The sequence below is a fragment of the Sceloporus undulatus genome, chromosome 6 (genome assembly GCF_019175285.1).
Source record: "Sceloporus undulatus isolate JIND9_A2432 ecotype Alabama chromosome 6, SceUnd_v1.1, whole genome shotgun sequence".
NCBI lineage: Eukaryota > Metazoa > Chordata > Lepidosauria > Squamata > Phrynosomatidae > Sceloporus > Sceloporus undulatus.
The window spans coordinates 152,501,851-152,529,173 of NC_056527.1; the positions used below are offsets into that span (position 1 = coordinate 152,501,851).

General features: G+C 42.2%; 2 protein-coding genes across 7 annotated transcripts in view; one reads left to right on the plus strand and one right to left on the minus strand.

Annotated features, from left to right (window-relative positions):
- Nucleotides 1-14,422, minus strand: part of TMEM266 (transmembrane protein 266) — a 100,298-nt gene extending 85,876 nt beyond the window's left edge. For 2 of the 3 annotated variants that reach the window (XM_042474821.1, XM_042474822.1), the window contains exon 1: nucleotides 14,378-14,422. The gene's annotated coding sequence lies outside the window, so the exon portion shown is untranslated. Of the gene's footprint in view, nucleotides 1-11,727; nucleotides 11,928-14,377 lie in introns of those variants that run through there. The other variant, XM_042474820.1, reaches the window with a different exon arrangement.
- Nucleotides 1-27,323, plus strand: part of NRG4 (neuregulin 4) — a 92,999-nt gene that overhangs the window by 20,477 nt on the left and 45,199 nt on the right. The gene's annotated exons all lie outside the window — the stretch shown is intronic.

The following is a 27,323-nucleotide window of genomic DNA, read 5'->3' on the forward strand; positions in this document are numbered from 1 at the left end:
AGATAATAGTAGCATCATATGAGTCAGTGGTTCCCAAACTTTGGTCTGCCAGATGTTTTGGTCTTCCAGAATCCCTGTCCATTGGGGAAGCTGGCTGAGGCTTCTGGGAGTTGAAGTGCAAAATACCTGGAGGATCAAAGTTTGGATATCGCTGATCTACGTTGAGGCCATGTGGTGTTAGGATCTCAGTCTATTCATATACAAAGTCTCCTTTTTGTCTGTATCCAAGCTCACTAGCGGGTCTTTGGAGGTGCTGCTGTTCATGTCATCTCTAGTCAATTTTCTGTGGTGCCTCCATCTTCCCTGGCCTGGGCAATGGCACTGGGCAACTACAGCAATGTGGAGAGGTTTCCTTTCCCCTTGTTTTCCCCTCCATGCCTTCCATGGTTGGCTACTGTGCTCCAGGTGAGTGTGGTCATTGCAGGGAATAACTCACTAGTCCCAGTAGCAGTTCTCTCTTCATGGACCTCTCATGGACCCAGGAGTTTACAGCATACTGTGCAGCTGCAGACAAGTCTACATAGGGACCACCAAGTGCAGTGTTCAAACACGAATCAAGGAACATGAGAGACACTGCAGACTGAGTCAGCCGGAAAAATCACCAGTAGCAGAACACATTATAAACCAACCTGGGCATAAAATGCTGTTTGAAAACACTGAAATTCTGGACCACGCCAACAGTTATCAAGTCAGGATGCACAGGGAAGCCATTGAAATCCACAAATACCTGAACAATTCCAACAGGAAAGAAGAAAGCCTGAAAGCAAACAAGATCTGGCTATCAGTCCTCAAAAACACCAAAATCCAAACTCAAAAACATGCACATGAAAGCCATCCAGAGTCAGGGGTATTTCCTATCAAACAATGGATCATTAATCAAACAGACACCTTGAAGCCTTGCATTCAACAACAGAGCAATACACAAATTAATCGCTTCCTTCCAACCAAAGGCCACACACTGTATATATACCCCACTCTCTTCCATGCCAGCATTCTCTGACGATGCCAGCCATAGATGCTGGTGAAACATCAGGAAAAAACTCTTATAGAACATGGCCACATAGGCTGAAAAACCCACAAAAAACTATGGATGCCAGCCATTAAAGCTTTCAACTTCACAGTTCTCTCTTCCTCCCTCAACATCCTTAGAAAGAAAGATCCTGGTCCCCGAAGGGATGATGGTGATGGAGTGGAAAGGGAAGGAGGATTCTCTCTCTTTCTCTCATTTTTTAGGGGTGGGAATGGTGGAGGAGAAAGAAAAGGCCACAGCCCAATGAAAATGGTGACCGAAGTGGCTGAAGCCACAAAAGGTCTGCAGAGATTAAAAGCATGCCCTGTTAGGAGCATAGGCATCTTGCTCTCCCCATGTGGGAACAGTATGTAGAAACTTTAAGACTAACTGAATGAAAGTTGCCAGCATGAGCTTTCATAGACTTCAGTCTACTTCCTCAGATGCTTTTGGTCACCATGACACTCTGAAAGTCATTCTCAAAGTCAAGCAAGTTTCATTTGGCATAAGCTTTTGCATCTGAGGAAATAGACTTAAGACTACGAAATGTATTTCTTTAGTTAGTCCCAAAGGTGCTACAAGATCTCTCTACATACTGATTCTACAGACTAACATGGCAATATTTTTGAATTCTACCATGTGGGAACCATAAAGTCTTCTCTTCTTCCTGAGTAATAAGAGAAAGTGAGAGGAGCAAACCATTCTACAGGATGTTCCACCCTTCTCTGCTGGGAAATGTGATATTCAGAGTTGAAATGCCTGGCCACTTGATAGAATAAATTATATTCTCGGGATTCAATGATATAGCCATGCTAGCCTGCAGAATCAGTATAGAGAGATCTTGTAGCACCTTTGAGACTAAATGAAAGAAAGAAGCTGGCAGCATTCTTTCAGTTAGTCTCAAAGGCGCTACAAGACTTCTCTCTATATATTCTCCGGAGTACAAAATATGCAAACCTCTCCACCTCGAACAAGAGCTGCACCAAAGAAAGCCAAATTTTGCTGCAAGTGTCTCGCAGAGTTGTACTTGCATAGTACATTCTACTTTCAATATTCATTTTTGTCTGAAATATTCATTCAGGAATGGCAGACAAATGGAAGGCAGTACAACAGAAACAGGAAAAGGAATGGGTAGAGAAAGGGAAAGAGATGAATTAATAGTATCAGCAAGACCAACAGGGAGATGTATAAAATGGGAACCCAATCCCTGAACCCCAAAAAGTATGCTGCAAAATTCCATTTGGACATAGTATCTGCAAGTCAACCAACCAATGCAGTCAAGGTTAGAATCATAGAGTTGAAAGAGACCGCAAGGGCCATCCAGTCCAACCCCCTGCCATGCAGGAAATCCAAATCAAAGCATCCCTGACAGATGGCCATCCAGCCTCCGTTTGAAGACTTCCAAAGAGGGAGACTCCACTACACTCCGAGGGAGTCTGTTCCACCATTGGACAGCCCTTACTGTCAGGAAGTTCTTCCTAATGTTGAGGTGGAATCTCTTTTCCTATAGCTTGCATTCATTGTTCTGGGTCCTAGTCTCTGGAGCAGCAGAAAACAAGCTTGCTCCCTCCTCAATATGACATCCCTTCAAATATTTAAACAGGGCTATCATATCACCTCTTAACCTTCTTTTCTCCAGGCTAAACATACCCAGCTCCCTAAGGTGTTCCTCATAGGGCATGGTTTCCAGACCCTTTACTCAGTTAGAAAACTGAGAAGCCTTGTTCTGGGAATTCCTATGACAGAATGAGACCTGATTTTGTAGAAGCAAGATTCCTACATGTACTTTTAGTCTACACTTGACCCAATTTATATTTGACCCATGAATGTCTAACCATAGCTGTTAACTGCCAGCGATAACTGTTGGTGACATCAGCTGTAATTGTTCATGGCATCAAAAACATTTCCCAGTTTGGAAGGAACTACCCCAAGGTAAAAGCTATTATCATAATTTTATTGCCACAAAAGTTCAAAAATTAGTACCATTACATACCAGATTTTATCCCAACTACCCTGGAAACAATTTACAATTATATCACCCTCATCACCATCATTTTGTGCCCACTGGAGTCCCCAAAACCATGTATCATAAAATCAAAATATGAAATAGAACAGAAACAAAACATTATTCAAATTATTTAACAGTATTTAAACAACTATAATTGTTTTCCTTTGTTAAAATGCAAGAGCTGGACGGTGTAACCTGTACATTTAGGTTATTGCCATCAAAAAAAATAAAGCATTCAGGGGCAAAGTGTGAAACTGCCAGCGACACAATGAGCGGAGTGTCAATTCAAATCACAGGAGAAAAACTCGTAATAGCTTTTGGCAGACACAGATTTTCTGGCAACTTTCAGCCTGCTACAACAACCACTCTCTCTGTGTTATGTTTGCACTAGTGTGGTGAAGCAAAGATATCAAAAGAACCACATGGGAGCTTCTTCACACAAACAGACTATCATATGAAACACCATTACTTGGCTGCTTTCTTCAAGTGCTTAGAATGGGACCCAGTGAAAAAACATTCCCATGAATTCTCCTCACCCGACTTTCCTCAATGATTAAAAAACCCACTAATGGGATATAACTACAGGCCATCCCACCAAATACAGCTTTCACTCCAGAACTCCCACTCCACTTTGTTCTGACTTGGGAGAAATCCTGCTGCAGATCTGTATTAAGAACCCTTCCAAACTCCTATACTTAATCCTGGTTAGTAAGCCTGCTATGCCAATAGTATCAATATGGAGCTTGGCTCAATACATGGTACAATTAAGATCATGATGCTTTCAGTTATTCTGGCTCCCATGCTTCTGCAATACTCTCCTGCCACTCTCAAATCCCAGAATAAAAATTCAAGCCAAGAGATTCCAAAAAAGAAAATAAAAAATGCCTTTACAAAACCCATTTTGCATTGTTCCGTGACAGAAGTATTTTCTTGATATATCATGCAATGCAAGCAAAGAGCTCTCACAAATTTACACTGCAGCCTAGACTTACATGGCATGGGATGCATGCTCCGCACAGAGAGCCAAGACAGAAATATTTACTGAGCTAAAAGCCCACTAATATGCATATTTAACAAGATGTAGTTGACGTGATTTTCAAGAATCTAGCAAACCCACAGCCAATAATAACGCTTTCCAACAAATTATCCTAGTCAACATATGAACATTTGGAGGAAAACACAAAGGTTGCGTTTCTAAATTAAGTCTAAAAATGTCACTTCAAGGCTCCTCCCTGTAAAGTTACGAAAGCTAAACTGTGTTTTAATAGAAAGAGAGATCTCAGGAATACCACTCGAAAGCCCTAAGGATTGCACATAAGCAAGGCGAGGGATGCTTCTCATGAACTCAGGCCACCGATGCAAGAAGGGATATGAATTAACTCTCTAAGGAATCTGGTAGACTAGCACAATAGCATTATGGGGGGTAAACTGAGAACAGAGGGAAAGGAGCAAGGGGAAATTAAGTGACTACCAGAGCATTAGAGGGAGCAAAGAACCTCATTAGTGTCACTAAATAAATGTATATGAGCAGCATTGTATCAGGAATGCATGAGTTCTAATAATAGCCACAAAGAAAGATGGAATTGTTTTCATCCAAGAGATTTGCTCTGCCACTAAGGGCCTGATTAGATAGGCCAAAATAAAGCTGATTCGGGTCACTTTGGAGGTATGCTGTTTAAATGACATACTCATCTGAAGAGGCCAGAAGTTGCACCAAAGCTGCACTCCAGTCCTTTGGTGCAGCTTCTGGCCTCTCAGGATGCATGCATCATTTAAATAGCATACCTCCAAAGTGACCTGTTCAGGCCCTAAGTCACCATACAGCGACAGAAGATGGGATATTGAAGAACACAATGATTGCTGTAAAAATAAGTTTTGCAATGTCTCACCTAATGTTAGGGCCTAACAGATTGCCAGCAAGACCAATTCTTGGCTAAAATGTTCCATCTGAAGCAAAATAGATAGTAATGCCAGAGCTGGATAATACAAGTTGCGTTCAGTGATATGTCAGAAGCGAAAAGAGAATTGTGTTTCTTAGGCTTAATGGAAAACATTAAGAAAGTGTGGGGAGATTTCAGGAACCAGTTTGCTTTATATTAGAACTCTTGGTCCGCCAATACAAAACAGTGATGGCAGGGATGGAATCAGTTCATTCCCTCTATAATAACATCTAGATGTATCAAAGTGTAAGCTACCAGGAAACAGGGATGCTCTCACATCACTCAAATTGGCTATCTGAACTCAACAAATTCTTGGTCAAAGGAAGGTAACTGCAATTCCCTTTTAAGGATAAGAAACACTAGCAATAAGAGAACAGCCATTAGGACAGAAACAGCAACTGGCAAGGGCTGGGGGATTCTACTGACCACTGGTGAGTCCCAAACTTTGGTCTTCCAGATGCTATGGACTTCAACTCCCAGAGTTTCTAACTGTTGGCTAAGCTGATGGAGCATCTGCCAATTGAAGTTCAAAATACCTAGAGGACTAAAGTATGGAAATCACTGCACCTAGACTGAGAGCTACAACCCTCTGTACTAGGATTATTCTTACTTTTTTGCATTTTTGTCCCCCAGTGCACACCCAGCATATTCTCCAGATTCAGGAGGGAGCTTTTTAGGCTGAAGAGACACCTCTTTGTAAATAGGAAGTGTACTGGAAATCAACTTCTGGTTCAATTCCCATTTATAAGACAATCTCTCCAGGGTGTAAAATACCACGGAGAAACACAACATGACAAATAGCTGCCCCCCCCCCCCAGCTCCTTAAGGCTATTGAGGGCAAAAAAGTGGTGGGTTTTTTTTTTTTTTTTGAAAGGTCTTCATGAAGTTTGGAGAGGATGGCGGAGCCCTTCAAAAGCAGCCTTGCAATGCCACCCTCTGCCACACTTTTCCTACCAGCTACACTCAAGTTCCTCTTCTTGCAATTTTACTTGTGCTTCTTAAACAACTGGGACCTGGAAGCTGCTGAAGATTTACTCAGAGGATTTGAATTGTATGTCCCAAATTATCTTTTGCCCATCTCTGCACTTAGGGCTTGCAAATTTACTGGGTGAGGACACACACCAATTTATTAGCATTGAATTGACTACTTATCTTGAAATGTCTAACCTTCCCTTAAAACAAGGATATGAATAATATATGAATCCAAGCATTGCTGAATAGCAACTCTTAGAATTTCTCAGGATTGCCAATATTAGTTAGAGTTGCTGGGACATTCAGTCCTACATCTGGAGGGCTGCATGCTTCCCACTCATCCTTTAAAAGATGCCATGACTTTATTTTCTTGATACAAGCCAACTCCCTTACTCAACATTTTTCTTTGTCCTAGGACAACCTCTGGCAGGAGGCAGTCAGCCCCAGATTTTATCTAAGCTTAACAACCACCAATTTTTTAAAAAATCTGTTGCTTTCCTCCAATTCTATAATAAGTAGCTGTCACTCAAAAACATTAGACCATTAATCATACATATTTATGACTGACCAAGTCTGCAGACATTTACATGTGCAAAGAACAATAGCTTCGAGAGGGGAAAAGCCACTATTCTACAGCCATCTTCTTGGATTAGGAACTCTCCCTGTTCTCTTAAGGAGGGAATGCCATCCTTAAGATGGTATTTTGCAATGTATGTCTTTTATAAATATATTTATATACTAACAAAATTGGAATAAAATCTGCTTCTTGATTTATCAAAACATAGTTAATCATCGATTAAAACTGTTTCAAATATACAGTATTATAAAGTTACAGCATATAGCTGCAATAACTAACTACTAAGACACAGCTTCATTCTGTAATGCGACAACTCAGACATTCCCCCATTATTATGCCAGCATCAGAGTTTGCCACTAACTTTGACACAAGCAGCTGACTTAGGAGAAGGCCATGCCACTCACTTCATGCTGGACAATAAAGAGACATATCTTTGTTTGGAGGCAAATGTTGCAGCAACCATGCCGGTAGGTCTGGATCTAGTATGGGCATAGATACTTAAAGCTGTCCCTGGAGTATCCTTTGCATGCAGACAGGGCCTACAATAGTCTTCCGACAGGATACTCCAGGGACAGCTTTAAGTATCCTGGTCCAGCAACTGCAGTCTTGACCCCATTACCTGGCCCTCTTATTCCTATGCCACCACGGCTGTTTGAATGAGTGTCATGCTGAGCCACTTGGCACATCTAACGTGAGTTGCTCACTTTTGAGTTCAGAAGTGAGCAACTCGTGGCAGCAGACCTGCTGGGCAGCCCAGCAAGACAGCAAGTCCAAAGGGAGGCAAACTCAGCATGGTGTGGGAATGGAGGTCTCTGGATCCTACTAGAAGGTCTGGAGTGACAGATATGTTTTAAAAACCATTTTAAGGGTGTTATATCCTGGTTATGGTGTAAAGCATGCCAGGCATCGTCTGGACTGCTTGCACCAAAACTGGGGTTTGGGACATGCAGACAGGTCCTAAGCATCCCAGTTCACCAAACACTCACACAGGCTGGTGGGGAGGGAACTGCCAACAGATAATGCAGGCAGAGGCAGGGAATTGCAAGCAGCTAGAAAGTGTCCTTGCCTGTGAAAGTCCATTAAGAGAAAGGCATTGGCCAAGCAGTCCAAGTCAAGGAAGGCAACAGGAATCAAAGTCAACACCATCAAAGGGTTGAAGAAGTCTGAAGTAGGAAATGCAGGAGTCTGGAAACAGGTATCAGGCATGCTAGTCAGGAAAGAGACAAGTTGCTTCCAGCACCTGTCTGAACCAAATTCAGCTCTGAAATAGCCTGGCACCACCTGATTCTAATCACAGCTGGCTTGTTGCTGCTTGGCCTGCAGCCTGGCTGAGTGTCTTTGCAGTAAAAGCTTCTCTTTCCCTCTTGATTGAGGACTTAAGACCCCAGCTGTGTCCTCTGCCACATCAGCTACAGGTGAGACATGTCCTTGTCCTGCTGGTTGAGGCTGCAATTCCACAGGATAAACTGGCTGAGGTTCTGCAACAGGGATTGCTGCAGGTTGTTCCCTCTCTGGAAGACTTGCCTGGGTCCCTTCCTCAGCCTCCTCATCAGCCTCTTCCTCCAGGTCCCAGTCCTGCAGTTCCTGGCCCATGACACTAAGAGCCCCTATACACCAGGAATGGGGAACGCATGGTCTTCCATATCTTGTTAGACTGCAGTTCCCATTGTATTGGCTATGCTGGCTAAGACTGATGAGAATGGCAGTCCAACAACACCCTGAAGGGTCACATATTCCCCATTCCTGTTGCCTTTAGTTTCACGGTGGAAGAAAAGTAGGCTATAAATGTACAGCAATTAATAATATCTATCAACCTTTTGTGATGCACACTGTCATTCCTTCTCTTTAGTCGCAATACCATTGTTGGCTTTTATCTGTAAGTATGTATTCAGTTGATCTTTTTTGCGGGGGATCCGTTCTGGAACCCCCTCCACGAAAATGGAGACTCGCACTTATTCAAGCCCCAAAAGCTTAAATGGGGTGTGCCCTCATGCACTCGCGCCATTATAAATAGCAGAGGTCACCCCTCTGCGCATATTCAAGGAGGCAGATCTCAGATCTGTGAGTTAGGAGGGGTGACTGTATATTATAATATCTCCCAACAACCATTTCATTTGCTTATATCTGAGAGGGAGGAGATAATGGAAAGGCCTACCATGCACCTTGCTAAAACTAAGGCGAGACAGTTGAGCTGAGACCAGACCCTTTTCTTTCCTTTGGCACTTGACTTTATTTTCCTACTCGTCTCTTGAATGCAGTGGTTCTCGGTTTCTGGACTGCCATAGGTTTTGGACCTCAGCTCCCAGAATCTCTCACCACTAGTCATGCTGGATAGAGCATCTGGAAACTGAAATCCAGACCTTCTGGAAAACCAAGGGTTGAGAGCCACTACTTTAATACCATCTGTGTTAAATGTGAGCTTCCTTGAATGAATTAGTAGAAAGGCATGGGTGTGTCTATATACATATATGTGTGTGCAAGCCTACATACACTATAATATATATACTTCTATATACTAGTGACAGAAATATATAGGCAGTTTTCTGTTGGCTTGTTATACATCGTAGTCACTTAGCAACCAGTTAAGAGCTTGCTTCAACCTTGCTTTATGCTGCCATTTAACATTTATTCACTATCACCAGCCTGGAAGATACAAGGTCTGAAGACGAGTAGAGCTACAATTGCAGATAGAGCTACAATTCATGCAGAAATGCATACACACACACACACACACACACAGAAAAAACAGCTACATCCTCCTTGATGCAGCCATGCCAATGGGGATTCTTTCCCCCCAAAGTAATCTTTCACATGGATGCATGCATACATGCTCTCTCTCTCAAACGCACACACACACACTTCACAACCCTCCACAAAACACAGGAATGGGCAGATGTCACCTGAACTCTTGTTTGAAACTATCCTGACAACCAAAAAGACATTCTGCCCACCTTTCACTGTACTATCCGCCACACTCCCGCAAAATTAATATATTTTTTGTGCACTCGGATGTCTCATGCTATTAAATTGTGACAAATAATGAACCTTTACACTCACTGAACTCCTTACCCTATTTTGCAACTGAAGTATGAATAACGTGTTTACAAATATAATATACTAAAAAGCAAATTCCTCTGGGGGAGTGTTATTCTCATACAAAGGGATTTACTAATCAGATGGCTGCTCTGGCATTTTTAATCTATAAATATAGAAGCATCTCTGAACTAAGATCTCATAGTCAAGATGGTATTTTTTTCTACCCGTTAATCTGCAATTATTCCCCCAAGTGATAATTATTATTATTATTTATTTATTAACCTAGTCATATTATTGGAGGGAGAACTAGGAGCACATTTTAGGACAAGTTACTGCATAATGAAATAAATGACACAGAACTGCTGACAAGACTGATCTATAATTAACTCCTTTAACAGCCACAGATTTAATGTTATTTTGCTGCAGTTAGGCATTTGCTTAGGGCAAGGCACTTGCCAGACCCACTGGCCATGTGCAGAGACATGGAGGTACATGTGCTACACTTACCTGTGAAGCTTAGCTAAAATAACATATATCTAAGATGTTCAAAAGCCTTATCCACTTACCTGGGAAACAGCATCTTGTTTAGGAGTAGAAGACTTGTGCAAAAGCCATTGCATGGTAGGCCTTTTCATCCTCAGTTTCTTCCCTTCTTTTAAACCCAGACTATGGTCCAAAACACACTGGAGAAATAATCCAGTTTTCATTATGCAGTAACTACTCCTAAAATTTGCTCATACTTCTCCCTTCAATAATATGACTAAATTGTTACCTGGGGGGATTAACTGCAGATTAACCGGTACAATAATACCATCTTGACTATGGTCCTAAACACACTGCAGAAATAATCCACTTTGAGACCACTTTAACTGCCCTGGCTCAGTGCTAGGGAATTCTGGGAACGGTAGTTTATTGTGGCACCAGAGCGCTCTCTGGCAGAGAAGGTTAAATGTCTCACAATACTACAGTTCCCCAAATTCCCTAGCATTGAGCCAGGACAGTTAAAGCAGCCTCTGCAGTGTGTTTTGGACCCACAATGCATAAACCAGAGAGGCAAAGAATCGTCCTTTGATTCCTACTTTAACAGCAAGAAATATCTCATCATAAATCTGGCCTTCGAAAACCAGCCTTTATTAATGTTGGCCAAAGTATCACTAGCATCGACATTTTAGGTATGTGCAGCATTAAATATGAAGCCATGATTTCAAAACTGCCTAGAAAGGCTTTAAAAAGACGAGAACAATGATGAGGAGTTCCCATTCACTTTGACAAGGCTCTCCACATGCAACAAGTGCACAGCGATGCACATTTATTACACTGCCAGTTTGCAGAAATGCCCTTAGTCATCCCTTTGGAAGAAAAAGAGAGCTGTACTCCAAAAGGTACTGTTTTAAACTAAAGACTTTAATATATGCTCCCTTATTAGTTTCATGGGCATTCAGTCTGGCAAGGAATGGATACTTGCAGTTTTCGAACCCAACAGGGAAACCTTCAAAACAATCTATGTTGCCTTCTGATATAGTGAATATTGATGTTTTATTTTTCACCCCTTTCTTTGACAAACCATGAGCAAAAACAATATGGGCAATATTTCACTACTTAATGATATCAACATCCTTTGTTTTATATGCAAAAGGCCCTGTCTACTCACCCCAAAATCCTAACCCCATAAAGTGATCCAAACTTTAAGATGCAAACTATACTGGATTTCAAAATAAATAATCTGTCATCTATGCGATTCTTTCCACGCATACATCCAGAAGAAAATTCACACAATGGTTTACTAAAAAAATAACTCGTCATCCACTGGATCCTTTCCATGGACACTTCCAGAGGAAAATTCACACAATCGATTACAAAATAAATAACCTGTCGTCCATGGGATCCTTTCCACGAACACTTCCAGAGAAAAATTCACACACTGGACTACAAAAATAATAACTTGTCATCTATAGGATCCCGTGCATACTTCCGGAAGACAATTCACACAATGGATTACTAAAAAATAACTTGTCATCTATGGGATCACACAGAAGAAAATGCACACACTACTAGACTACCAAAAAAAATAACCCGAATCTTTCCCATGCATTATTCGAGAGGAAAAATCACGCATGAACTCCTTGCTAGTTCTTCCACAACATGCTTTTCACAGCGCAAAAGCCAAAGACTGCTGGTCACGTACCCAACTCTATCAACCTGACAAGATGCCAAATCCCAGATTTCTGTTTCTGGAGCGTAGGGAATGCAGAGAGGAGCTCTCACCATCTCGACATGCGGAGAGGGATGCCGACTCCAACACTTTGCCAAAGGATACCTCAGCAGCACCTTCCCTTTGCGGGCAACTGATCCATAAAGCCATGCACTCCTCCCCTTTCCCCGCTGTGGCAAGATGTGCAATCTGGCAAGAGAGACCTAAAGACGAAGGAGGAGAAAACAGTCTCCCTTGGGGACACACAAATCATGCAAAATGTGCCCTCTCCATAGGGAAAAACAACAACAAGGGGGGATGTTACGGAAACCCTTAGAGCTTATGATCACCATGGTGGCAATGGAAGGGAGAAAGATATAAACCTGTGCCGCTCTCTGTCACAGGAATCTGAACAGAAAAAAGAGTTCTGCTCCCTTAATTTGGATCCTCTGCAGCTTGACTTGTGGAGAGGGAGGTGTTGCATGATCTGCTTCTTGCCAGAAAGAACGCCACATCTGAACAGTCTCCTGGTCGGAAGGAGGCAATGGGGAATCCCTTGCCTTTGAGAAATGTCACCCATTTAGATAAGAGTAATAATCATAAATTAAATGCTGATATGGCTGTCGACTGATCGGGGGATGCTCTCATGGAATCACACTTATTGTCCATATTTAATGTGTTTCACCAAATCCTTTCTGGGCAAGATTGTTTTATTTTTTTTCCATGTTGTGCTTTTCTTACACTGTTCTTACATGAGGCACTGTATGTTAACACTTTGTAGGCAAGCTGACTGAATAATAAATAGCTGAAAAGAGCCCCAGAGACCTCTTCAAGGGAGGGGGGGCACTGGAGCTCCCTTTAATGCAACCCCCTTCATGGGGAAAATGCTCCTTTTCCTAGCCTTTTGGGAAAGGGATGCTCTCCTCCTCCTCCTCCTCAGCAGAGGATCCCCCAACCACTTACCCTCCCTTTCTCCTCTGCAGTGAGGAATGCCTGGCTCCTTGGCACCAGGATTGCCCATTGCAAGGATTGCCCCTTGGCACCAGGATTGCCCATTGCAAGGATTGTTCCTTGGCACCAGGACTGCACATTGGAAGGATTGCCTCTTAGCACCAGGATTGCCCATTGCATGGACTGCTCTGTGGCACAAAGACTGCCCATTGCAAGGACTGATCCTTGGCACCAGGGCTGCACATTGTAAGCACTGTTCCTTGGCATACGGACTGCCCATTTGCAAGGATTGCCCACTGCAAGGACTGCTCCTTGGCACAAGGACTGCCCATTTGCAAAGATCACTCCTTGGCACAAGGGCTGCCCATACTGCAAGGACTGCTCATTGCTCATTGTAAGGACTGTTGCTTGGCACAAGGGTTGCCCATTGCCTATTGCTCATTGCAAGGACTGCTCCTGGGCACCAGGACTACCCACTGGCCATTGCAAGGATTGGTCCTTGGAACAAGGATTGTGCATTGCAAGGATAGCCCCTTGGCACAAAGGTTGCCCATTGCCCATTTGCAAGGACTGCTCCTGGGCACAAGGGTTGACCACTGCCTATTGTGAAGGTTGCCCATTGACAGGATTGTTTCTTGGCACAAGGGTTGCCCATTGCCTACTGCTCATTGCAAGGCGTGCTGTTTGGCACAAGGGTTGCTCCTTGCCTATGGGAAAGACTGCCCATTGCCAGGATTGTTGCTTGGCACAAGGGGTGCCCATTGCAATAATTACCCCTTGGCACAAGGGTTGCTCATTGCCCGGACTGCTCTTTGGCATAAGGGTTGACCATTGCTCATTGCAAGGATTGCTCCATGGCACAAGGATTGTGCATTGCAAGGATAGCCCCTTGACACAAGGGATGCTCATTGCTCATTGCAAGGACTGCTCCTGGTCACAAGGGTTGACCACTGCTTATTGCGAAGGTTGCCCATTGCCCACTGACAGGATTGTTTCTTGGCACAAGGGTTGCCCCTTGCCTATGGGAAAGATTGCCCATTGCTAGGATTGTTGCTTGGCACAAGGGGTGCCCATTGCAAGAATCACCCCTTGGCACAAGGGTTGCCCATTGCCCATTGCAAGGACTGCTCTTTGGCATAAGGGTTGCTCATTGCAAGGACTGTTCCTTGGCCCAAGAGTTGCCCATTGCCCCTTTGCGAGGACTGCCCCTTGCTTTTAGGACAGGGGAGACCTGCTCCCAGTAGCCAGAGAGGGACTTCCCCTGATACACAACCACACACCACAAAATAAATCTGGAAAGGAGGTGGGGGGGGGGAGAAAAGGTTTGCCTGTGTGGCATCTGGGCACCATTGCTTTTCCTCCTCCTCCTCCTCCTCCTCCTCCTCTTCATTCCTCCCAACCTCCAACACCAAGCTAAAATAAAATAATATAACATATAAAATATTGGCATTGCTGCCAGGCTCAGGAGGAGGGAAACTAGGGGTTTGGATGGATAGGGCTGGGACCCCCTTCCCTTCCTTTCCCTTCCCTTTCCCCATTGCAGCAGGTGAAGCACGTGCGCCTTTGCAGAGAAAGAGAGAGAGAAATAGAGAGAGGGGGGCTGGGAAAGAGAGAGAGAGAGATGGAGAAGGAGGAAGAGGTGCAAAAGCAAAAGAAGGAAAGAAGGAAGGATGGAGGAGAGAGAAGCACATACCTGCTGCTGCTGCTGCTTCTGCTGCACAGGATCCTGACCCAAGATGCAGAGAGAGAGAGAGAGAGAGAGATGCTGCAAGAAGAAGAGGAGGAGGAGGAGAGGATCAGACGGGGGCGCGCGTGCGCGTGCAAAGAGAAGGGACAAGGCAAAGGAGGGAGGCCGTGCGCGCTCCCGACGCCTCAAGGGTCCCATCGGGAGCGCGCTTTGCTTTTCTCTGCTCTCCTCTTTTCACCTTGTTGTTGTTGTTGTGTGTTGTTGTTGTGTGCCTCTGGCTTTATTCTGGGCCAAGTTGCTTCACGTGATTTTGGCCCTTAGCCTCCCCCCTTTGAGGCTGAGAGAGTGTGACTACTCGCCCCAAGTCACCCAGGGAGGGAGGGAGGGGTGTGTGTTGTGTGTTGTGGTGCGCCTTCTCCCATCCCCATGAGTTGGTTCAGACTAGGGTAGGGGTGTTTTGGTTTGGTTTTGGGGGTGCCTTTTGGCCTCCCTCTGAGGCTGAGAGAGTGTGGCTTAATTGCACGGCTGAAGGCGGGATTCGAACCCTGGTCTCTGGAGTCTCTGGTCCAACACTGAAGCCACTACACACACACACACACAACCCAGCATGAGGAAGAGTGTGCAATACACACACATATATACATATACACATATATCTCTCCCAGCATATATGCTATATACACCCCAGTATATGTGTGTGTGTGTGTGTGTGTGTTTGTGTGTTTATACATATATATCCCAATATACAATATCCCAGTATGAGGAAGTGTGCAATACACACACATATATACATATACACATGTACACACATATATCTCCCCCAGCATATATGCTATATACACCCCAGTACTGTATATGTGTGTGTGTTTGTGTGTGTATACATATGTATCCCAATATACAATATCCCAGTATGAGGGAGAGTGTGCAAGTGCACACACACACACACATATATATATATATATATATTTATATATCTCCCAGTATATATACATATATCCCAATAGATAGACTGATATATCCTAGTATGAGGTTTTGTGTGTGTGCATATATGTATATGTGTACAGTACATGGAGACATACATGTAACTAACTACGCTACTGCGCGTGCGCACTACGGTCCCCTCGGGAGCGAGGGCGCGCGCTCGCGCACCCCCTCCCCCCCGTTCCTTTGGCTCCTCTCTCTGAGGCGAGAGCGCGAGCTCCTCCCCCGGTTGCCTTGGAAACAAACCCGCGGCAGAGAGGGCTGAGGGGAGGGAGGAAGGGAAGGAGCGAGGGGGAGTCACGTGGCGGGGCCCCGTGAACCAATCAGGGGCGAGGGATCCAGGAGTTTGTAGTAATAGTACGGTTGAAGGAGGGGGGGCGGGATAGGCGGAGTGGGCGGGGCCAGAGTCAGAAAGCAAGACTAATAATAATGATAATAAAGGCAAAGGGGGCGGGGCGGAGGAATAGCTGAGGGAGCCTCAAAGGCCCCCCAGTCTAAGCCCTGTCCTGACTCCTGCCATGCAGGAACTCACAGTCAAAGCACCTCACAAAAGATGGCCCTCCAGCCTCTGTTTAAAGATCTCCAAGGAAGGAGACTCCACCACACTCCAAGATTATATATCCCACTATCAAATAGCTCTTTACTATCAGGAAGTTCCACCTAACGTTGAGGCGGAATCTCTTTTCCTGTAGCTTGAACCCATTGCTCCATTATTCTCTGGAGGAGCAGAAAACAAGCTCGCTCCCTCCTCAGTATGACACCTCTTCGAGTATTTGAACACAACTGTCATGTCACTCCTTAACTGTCTCTACTCCAGGATAAGCATACACCCAGCTCCCTAAGTCTCTCCTCATAAGGCATGGCATCCAGACCTTTCACCATCTTAGTTTCAAAATTGTGGTGCCATGCAGGAACTCTCCATCAAAGCAGGCCTGACAGATGGCCATCCAGCTTCTGCTTGAAGGCCTCCAAAGAAGGAGACTCCATCCGCTCCACTATGATACATTCCACTATCAAACAGCTCTTTACTACCAGGAAGCTCCTCCTAATGTTTAAGTGAAATCTCTTTTCCTGGAGCTTGCATCCATTGTTCCAGGTCCTAGTCTCTGGAGAAGCAGAAAACAAGCTTGCTTCCCTCCTCAATATGACATTACTGTATATTCAAATATTCAATCAGGGCTATCATGTCACCCCTTAACCTTCTCTTCTCCAAGCTAGACATACCCAGCTCCCTAAGTTACTCCTCATAAGACATAGTTTCCAGACAAACGAAGGTGACCAAGTGTTTATCCCGCGAATGTCCCGGGAAAATAGCACAATTACGCAGAACGATTTCACACACAAATAACCCGCCATTAAAGTGGTGACAAAGAAGCATTAATGCGCATCTTTTTACCTTCGGGATTCCAGTGGTGATGCATTTAGCAAAATTGCTTTATTTGCGCAATTACGTGTGATAATCATTTGCGCAATTACTGTACCATTTTTGCTTTATTTGCGGGATGCTTTAAATGCACTTTAATCTCTCTTTAATGCCGAAATTAGCCCCAATGTGATAAACTCCGATGAAGGCTATCCAGTCCAACCCTTTTCTGCCATGCAGGAACTCACAATCAAAGCACCTCACAAAAGATGGCCATATATATATATATATATATATGAATGGAATTAAACTATTGGCGGTATTTCTTTTAAATCTTTATTTTTATTTTTAAAAAATAAAAGAATCAATTATAATAAAAGAAACACTGTTGGTTTCTGTTTCTAATGGCTTATTACCTCTTTCTAATTCATTCTGAAATTGCAACAATCTGGAGTTGTTTCAATGAGAAGAGTTTGTCTCGAAAATTAAAACTGTATCATTTGACACAATGCAAATTACTAGGAAGTTGCATCCATTTCTGATACTACTCTTCATACATAATTATATATCTATATATCTATATATATGCAGAAAAGATACTGTAACCCACAGTCTTAATTATTCTTCCTTTTGTTACTCCGAGTTGCATAACTTTCTCTGCTTCTGTTCCTGTCTATCTTTCATATGTAATTTCAGTATATATTATTATTAATTCTATTCTTGACATCATTATCTTTTCTATCTATTTAAGTTTTGTAGTGTTGCTTATTTGCTCCAACTTGTTTTTACAAAAAACATCTCTATTATTTTTCTGTTGCTTCTGATGGTTTCCTCTTTAGCCAGTTCATCCATGGCTCCATCCGCACTGCAGAAATAATCCAGTTTGACATCACTTTAACCGCCATGGCGCATTCCTGAGGGATTCTGGGATGTGTTGTTCATCACGCTGGTTTTTAAGGTGGGCCACAACCAACTACAATTCCCAGAATTCCATAGCATGGAGCAAGGCCAGTTCAAGCAATGTCAAACTGGATTATCTCTAGGAATATCTAGGTCTTCCATTGCAACTCTATGGTCAACGTCCAACAAAGTTGTGCTAGAGGATCTAGGAATGCCTAGAGAGAAAATATTACTCAAATCTATGAATAAAGAAATGCATTAAATGAATTAACTGTAGGATGGAGCCATAGGTCCAAAACACACTGCAGAAATAACCCAGTTTGAGACGGCTTTAACTGCCCTGGCTCAATGTTAGGGGATTCTGGGAACTGTAGTTTTCCAAGACATTGAGCCTTCTCTGCCACAGAGCTCTGGGCCCACAATAAACTACAATTCCCAAGATTCCCTAGCACAGATCCAGGGCAGTTAAAGCGGTCTCAAACTGGATTATTTCTGCAGTGTGTTTTGGACCATTATCAGAGATTGTATCCTTTCCTTTTAACACACAGCAAAATAAATGCATGCTGCAATTTGACTCTGTTTTCTGCAAATTAAATGCAGGTTTCAGAGCCTGACCAGATATTACTGATAAATGTGAGTGGGATTATTATTATTATTATTATTATTATTATTATTATTATCATCACAACGCAGAAGCTTTAAATCGTTCCTGAATGATCCAATGTTGTCTGTCTGTTCATATAGGCAGAGCAAGCAGATTATATAACCAGAGAGAAGGAGAGCAGCTGCAAGATTAGATGATAGAGATTAGAGATTACATTGATTTAGCAGATTGTCCTGTGGATGTTTGGGAAAGATTACACCACGGGAGTAAAAAATACCCATTTTCTACAAGGTAAGCTCCAAGCTAAGTAGAACAAATTAACTTAATACGAAGTTACATCATCATTATCGTTGTTAAAAAAATTAAACGAACCTGATAACGTATTCATTGTTACTGTTTCCTTCGTGTATCCTCAAGCATCGTTTCATTCGGAGAATATTTAATCATTTCTCCATTGCTTTATGCCATGAATTAATGTGCAAAAAACTTTACTTTGAAGCGATTTGGTTAAATTAGTTACAATATGTTGCTTTATAATTAAAGCTTGATGAATATTGTCAGAGTGTGGGTTGTTAGGTTGCTTCTTCCAGTGCCACCCCGAAAGCATCCGGAGTGGTTTACAGATTAATATAGACATGAGAATCAAATAATATAATTAAATACAGCTTGCAAATTTAAAGCAGCAATATCTCAAGAACATACAGTGGTCCCTCCTCTTTTATGGAGTGAAGGACCTCCGTGAATGTGGAATAACTGGAAATAAAAGAACATTATTCTTTTCACCTATGAGAATACCTCTCTAGGAATTTCCAGGTTCTCCAATGCAACTCTATGGTCAACATCTGCCAGAGGTTGATCAAAGAATGGCGCTGGAGGACCTACAAATGCCTAGAGAAGTGTGTTGTCTAGGAACGTCTAAGTCCTCCAGCACAACTCTATGGTCAACTTCTGGCAGAGTTGCGCTGGAGGACCTAGAGATTCCTAGAGAGAGAACATACTAATCCAAACCGCAGATAATCAAATCCACAAAAGTCAAAGCCGCAAACATGGAGGGCAAACTTTAATATATATATATATATATATATATTTTAAACACCTATCTAAAATCATTCCCTATGGAGTTTATCACATGGAGGAAAATCGCACAGTGACTATTAAATTGCAATTAAGATTTTCATACACAGTGGTCATTATCCCAGGAATAACCAGGGAATAACCAGGCACTGAACAGCAACAAATCATTCATGGGATTTTCCGGTGAATTATTTGTTGCTATTTATTGAGTGATTATTCCTGGGTTAATGGCTCTTTGATCAATAATCTTTCATTTTGATTTTGATCGCCACGCAGTGTGAAAACCTTTAGTGCAATTGTGCGATTTTTGCGGGATATTCCGGGGATAATGATACTTTATTCATGATGTTGTGTGAAAATCTTAACAATGAATGCAAGATTTTCATAGGATAAACCCCGTTTACACATCCTATTGTCCCCGTGTGATAAACTCCTATGTCTAAAAGCAAAAAAACAATTCCACAAAACCCAGAAAGAGCAGTCCAAAGCAGAAACAATCCAGTCTGACCATATCACTTTGTATTTGCTCTGCTACATTCCCCTAAAGGGTTAGTATGCAAAGGGATCTTGCGTAGCACTTTTAAGACTAACCGTGCAAAACAATTTGTAGCCTAAGCTTTGGTAGACTTGGCCTGCTTCCTCAGATGCATGGAGTGAATCCACAAGTTTTACATTTCTATGGCTGTCCATACCATCTGACTATAAAGATCCTTCAATCTAGACAATGAGGAACTTGATATAGTTAAAGAATTCCCATATCTAGGACCAGACATTGACCAGAATGGAGACTGCAGTCAAGAAAGAAGAGGAAGACTAGGAATGGGAAGGGCAGCTATGAAAGAACTGGAAAAGATACTGAAGAGCAAAGACATACAACAGAATCGTTCAGGCCATCGTATTCCCAATGACCATGGATGGATGGATGCGAGAGATGGATATTGAAGGAAGCAGACAGAAAGAAAACCAACTCATTTGAAATGTGGTGCTGGAGAAGAGTACTTAGGATCCCATGGACAGCCAAGGAGACAAAGAAATGGGTTCTTGGAAGCTAAAATGATCAAGCTGAGACAATCGTACTTTGTCCATATCATGAGAAGGCATGGATTGCTAGAAAAAACATTAATGTTAGGAAAGGTGGAAGGTAGAAGAAAGAGAGGAAGACCATAAACCAGATGGACAGACCTGATCAGTCGAGTTTTGGGCAAGGGCTTGCAGGATCTGAGCAAAGCAGAGGAGGATAAGGATTCTTGGAGTTGTCTCATCCATAGGGTCACCATGAGTCGGAGCTGACTCAAGGGCAGCTAACAAGAAGAACATATTAAATGCTACAAGGGTATTTTTAGGGAGTTCCCAGGGTACTGTATATTTTTACGCCTCTGTCAACTAATTTACAGATAGGATCCAGTGTGAAATCAAGCATTCAGAAATAATGGGGGCAGCTGTTCTGAATTTCATTCATGCATCCCTTACTGAATGCCGTTGGTTTTCAGGAGGGAATTTAGTCTGTTATGAGCACTGAAGTGACCATCAATTACTGTCAATGTTCAGCAGTGCCCAAAATGTATAGCTCAGTCTTTATCATTTGTTTAGTTTTATGGAGGAGAGGATAATAAGTTTAGTATTTTCTTAATATTTAGTATTCTTCCTGCCCAGGGTATAGCTATGCTCTCTGTTTCCAAAACCAAGGGCTGAACTGATTCTGGGCAAGAGCTTAACTCACCATCTGCCAGTATTTATAATGTATTTATTAATTAAAACATGTATTGTTGTGGCGTGCCTTGAAGTCATGCCCGACTTATGACAACGTGAAGGTGAACCTATCAAGGGTTTTTCTGGGGTTGAGAGTGTGTGACTCACCCAAAATCACTCAGTGGGTATTCATGGCTGATCAGGGAACTGAACATTGATCTCCAGAGTCCTAGTCCTATGCGCAAACCTTCACGCTACATTGACTCTCAAAAATATTTATACCCCACCCCATTTAAAAGTTCTCAGGGCAGCTAACCAAAAATATTAATACGTTTTTTGTGAGTTTTTCGGGCTACTTGGCTATGTTTTGGAAGAGTTTGTTCCTGACATTTCGCCAGCATCTGTGATTGGCATTTTCAGAGAATGCTGGCATGGAAGAGAGTGAGGTATATATACCAAGGTTCACACATTACATATATATCCCATTCACTTCTATGCCAGCATTCTCTGAAGATGCCAGCCACAGATGCTGCCGAAACATCGGGAATAAACTCTTCCAAAATATGGCCACATATCCTGAAAACCCCACAAAAAAACTATGGATTCCATCCGTGAAAGGCTTTGACATCACATCAGCATCTAGATTCCTAGACAGAACATATTTAATAAAGTCCATGAATAATCAAATCCGCAAAAGTCAAAGCCGCAAACGTGGAGGGACGAGTGTATTGCAAAATATTGTCATCTAAGCAAGTAAATATTCACGTTTGGCACCTAGCAGTCAAAAGGCCTATCTGAGGTTTATAAAGTTGTTATTGCAACGGCTGCTGTAACATTTTATATGTTCTTCAATATTTCAAACAGCTGGTCTACTATGACCTTTCCTGATCTAAAAATAGCTAGTTGGTGTTTTCCTTTCTTTAAAAAAAATAGCATCTCTCGTCAGTATTTTAAAAGATGAAGGCATGAGGTATCGACGGAAATATTTGAAGAATGATTTGCAGGTAAGGATGAATGTATTGCACACCCGACGTACAGTATTTAGCAAGATTTATGTCGAGGAAGAGCAAAAGGGCTACAGAATTAGTCATTCTTTCAACAAGCGCTGCAATTACAGAAGAATTAATCCACCGAGTATTCCTAGAAAAGTCTTCACAAAGAGTACTTTCACACATCTGGGCTGCAATGTGGGTCAAATTGACCCATGTGCCATTGTACTCATAGCTCCAAAAAGCCAATCCATATCAGCTGTACTCAATAAAGTGAGGAGTTTTATAACAGCTTCAGGGCACTCTAAGGTCTTTTTCCTTGTGTTCTTTAACAACAACAAAAATTCAGTGGCCTCTTGAGAGCCGAAGCTGTTTCTTGAAGGGCCCTGACACCGTTGGAGGTGACCTGAGATGTATCTGTTTCAAACAGAAAATTCAGCTTTACTTGTGACTGCTTCATATCGTAATAAATTTGTCAGGCGTTCAAGTGTCCCCAGTTAATTTTGTTCTAACTGTTAGTAACAGAACCTCCTAGATGCAAATAAATAAAGGTATTGTACAGATATGTAAAATATATCTTGCCTCTTGGTTCTGAGGCAGCTCAAAAACATCAATAAATCTATACATAAACGATAGGAGAATTGAAGCAAATGAAGCACTGATCTAAAACCAGCCAGATGGCAACATAAAAATAAATAAGTAAATACTGTATATACAACGGGCCCTTGTTATCCGCTGGGGTTTGGTTCCAGACTCCCCTATGGATACCGAAATCCGTGGATGCTCAAGTCCCATTAAATACAATGGCATAGTAAAATGGTGTCCCTTATATAAAATGGAAAATCAAGGTTTGCTATTTGGAACTTATGCTTTTTTGGAGTATTTTCAAGCCATGGATGCTTGAATCCATGGATAAAAAATCCATGGATAGGGAGGGCCAACTGTACTCATGTATAGGTCTAGAAAATTGACCCCAAAAACATAGCTCGACTTATCCATGGGTCAATGTAAATACTATAGTTTTTTGTGAGTTTTTCACATTGTAAATACTATAATTTAACTCTTTTCCCACCTGGTCTCCCAAGGATATGATTATATAGAAACTCTCCTCTCCTCACCGCAAACTGTGTTGAGACTGTTTGACTTCTTTATTTTTAAGGGTATTTTATTAGGGTGTTGTGTTGGGAGGGGGGATCAATGGGTATTTTATCGTGTATGATGTATTTTATACTGTTTTAATCGTATTGTAAGCCACCTCGATATTGAGGGAGAGGCGAGATAAAAATAAAAATTATTATTATTATTATGTCCCTGTCTCAGATCTAGAAATACAAGCATGGCTGGCACAATGAGAAGTCACTGGGATGTGATTGTCAGAGTATTTGTATGGCACCCAGTGGGGACTGGATATGTTCCTGTGGTGCATTCAGTCATTGCAATCTGCACATATTACAACTTCGCAAGGCTGTGACTAATTGCCTGTCCCCATGAACAGAATGGACAGTGGTGGAACAACTCAGTTCTTGTGTATCTTGGAGACCCGACTTCCTTCTGTCAGTGCAAGCAGAAATGTCCTGTAGGGAAGTTCGTGCCCTTTCCAGACACGTGTCTTATGCTTCCACTTCTTTGCTGTGGTGCCCACACAGGACCATGTGTATCTGCTGTGCAAATTAACCCTTGGTGACAGGTTGTAGCCTGGGTCACACTAATCGGAACTGACTGTGCATTAAAGTGCAAAAATAACACTGCTTTAGGTATAGTAAATGGAGATGTTAGCCCAAGCTCTGCTTCAAGGTACAAACTAGTCCAGCTGTAAGCAGTGATTTGAATACGCAAGTAAGCCAGCCCATAACCTAACACACACACACACATATATATTCCAAAGGGCAACAACTTACATGAATGCAAATCTTGTCTGATTTTGTTATTGTATTTAACTCTGATGTGCAGTTTACTATTTTGTGCTTAGCAGCAGCTAAAAGACTGAGACAGTTTCTCTCAGCTTCATTCAGTATGCAATATGGGGGGATAATAGTACTAAGGTAACTTACAGATCTGTTGTAAGGGTTACAATATTAGATAATGCATACGAAGCACTTTGAACACTTGAAATTGCTATACACAGCGGTAATACATAAAGTATTATAATCCCCAATCCAGTGGCCTATTCAGCATGGAGGCAACTCTGAGCCAAAACGCACTGCAGAAATAATCCAGTTTGAGACCGCTTTAACTGCCCTGGCTCAGTGCTGAGGAATTCTGGGAACTGTAGTTCGTTGTGGCACCAGAGCTCTCTGATGGAGAAAGTTCAATGTCCCACTACAGTTCCCAGGATTCCCTAGCACTGAACCTGGGCAGTTAAAGTGATCTCAAACTGGATTATTTCTGCAGTGTGTTTTGGCGCAATGTGCGCTCTTTTATTTTACCATTAATTTCAGTGGTGGTGATCTTCATTTACACTTTTACTCAAGAGTAGACTGACTGTCCCCATTGAGATGAGGTGTTTGTTAATACCATACTATTCAAGTGCGCCTGTTACAAATAGGGGTTTTAAGTACAGAGTGAATGGAGAGTAACCAATTTATCTTACACCAAGGTTAGACTATTAATACTGTACATCTAGCTCACTATTGACAACACGGTCCAGCAACGTCAGCTCTCTGGGTTTCAGAGAGGGACATTCCTACCCCTCCCTAAAATACCTTCTAGGACTGAACCTGTGCTCTTTGACGTGGAAAACATGTTCTCTAGCACATGCCCCACCTACGCATCGGAAGCATGTTGACATCAGCTTGAACTTACTGCAGATGTCGTCCAGTGGTTAGTATTTGAGCTGAACCAAAACTGGGTCCACGAAGCCATGATATTTTAAAAAAGAGGTCATTGGCAAAATGAGAGTGACTGTGAAATCTTACATTTTGAAGTTTACTAGCTTTGAATTATTCTGAAATCTCATCTTATAGAACATAAAACGATGTAGAGAGATCTTGTCGCACCTTTGAGACTAACTGAAATAAAGAAGTTGGCAGCAGGAGCTTTGGCAACTTCTTTCTTTCATTTAGTCTCAAAGGTGCTCCAAGATCTCTCCACATACTGATTCTACAGACTAACACAGCTATATCCTTGAATAAAACTACGTATTATTAACTGTTCCAAAGCCTGAAAGGTCAATCCCTTGGGTATGTAATTTTAATTCTTTAGTTTAAATCAAATAGTTAGGCCTAGCTAAGATATACCCATCAGTGAGAACTTGGCAACTCAATGCTTCTTCTTCGTTGTCTCTGTGCATTGCACACATAAGTCTCATATCTATAAAAAACCTGGTACAGAAAATTCTCACCTTCTCTTTCTCTACATTAATGTTCCTGAATGCCAAAGCTGCTACTCCTTCAGTTCCTTTTCATCCGTCATTAAAGTAACACCATTTGGAGCGTTCCCTTCACAAATAAAGTAGTTTATTCCCTCTTTAGTCTTCTAATTGGTTGCTTCCTTTTCAATCCTTTCTAGTTGTTGTTGTTGTTTAATCTTACATATTTCATCTGAAGTTTCTGGCTTAAATCTAGTTCTTAGGCTCAACTAGAGCAGACCCATTGAATGAGTGGGAACTTAGTATTTCAATGCTTATTTACACGCCATTGCTTTAGTAGGGCCATTTCAGCTTTGATTATCCATTGGATTTAGGCTGTTAAATGCAATGTTGATCATGTAAATGCAAACACAGTTCTAAATGTTAGAGTTATATGCTTTGCCATAAGAAAAAGAGCTTCCCGGAGGTGCAGGGAGATTACACTGATAGACAGAAAACAACATGACAAATAGGAGGATCAACAAGGCTAGTTTGCTATGTATAGCATTATATTTATTAACCCACCAGTATTCATTCATCTTTTTTTACTGTAAACTTAATGTAGTGACTTATGCACACTGGGGTGTTCATATTATTCTTTACGCTGTTGCAAGAAGAACAAAGAAAGCCTTATAGCACCGCAATGAATAATAAAATTATTGTAGCATGATGACATGGACAATATCAATAACCTTGAGAGGTTATGAGAATAAATTTCTTACATCTGTAAAGTATTGCAAAGCACTTTAAAAAATCAACTGTCTAAAAAACTATTTTTAGTACTGTTGAATGAATGCAAGTTTAGTAGCTTGAAGCTGTCTGGTGTTGCTGGTCAATTCAATTATTCATTTCTTAAGCAAAATAACACTTCTCCATAACGTTATTGCATTCTCAGACACCCACACAGAGTAGACACACCTTGGACATTTCTTCCATGTAGTTTGACTAATGCTTGTGCTAACCCTTAAAACTCCATATTTGCAAAATGACTAACATGCGTTTATATTTAGTTAGCTCATCTTCGGTTCCTTCTAGTTCACCTTTAGCTGTACCCAGAATAATTTTAGCAGGAACATATGTATCAGAAACAATGTACTGTGTCAATAGATCTGCTGGGTATTAGTCCATGGCTCAGTTTAAGACATTTTAAAATCAGTGGTTGCCTTCTTTCCAAGTTACAAAGACAGCATTTTAGCAAGGTAGGCCTGGTCCAGACTGACACAAAGCGCTGGCCTGTGGCCGATTTTAGGGCTGGGGAGAGGGGAGCGTTCGCATGCTCCTGAGCCCTACCGCACTGTCCGGGCACCATTTTGGCATGCATGCGTTCACACAGCGCACGCTCTGATGATGTGCTACATGCGCCATGTCCAAACAATGCGGGGCACAAGGGATGTCACCGCACCACTCCAGGGCACTAATGGCACATCGATGTGCGGTCGCCATGGCAACAATCCACGGGAGAAAGGGGCGCCATCTCACCACCTCTTTCTGCCCGTCTGTATCACCCCATACTCTCTGCATTCAAGACAAGAAGAGACTTTACCATTTTCTGCAAATTAGTATCTATAAGACAAAGAAATGTACTTTCAACAGTGTTTTAATTCTTTTAAGTCCCAACCCAATTAACTGTTAAAATTAATGTACATGAATGGTGTTATGGATTGACATAATTGGGCATTTGCCAAAGACCACAATCAACCAAAAGACCCATCGCCAATCCCTAGAGATCCTGTGCCTTTCTTTTGCCTCCCTCATTTCTTGTTCATCTACAGGGTCATCTATAGGGTCATTCAGACAGCCTTTATTTTTAGTACAACCTTGTGAATCATTTCACTCACACATTCCAGTTTGTTATTCACACTATGGAACTGCATCTATGCCCATCTCTGGAAGTTCGGTTGCTCGCATGTGCAAACATTCAAATAAAGATGGAGTCAACGATGCAAATGTATCTGGAACATGTTCAAGGCATGCAGCGTTTTATCCTGGGTCCAGGGACGTAGCCA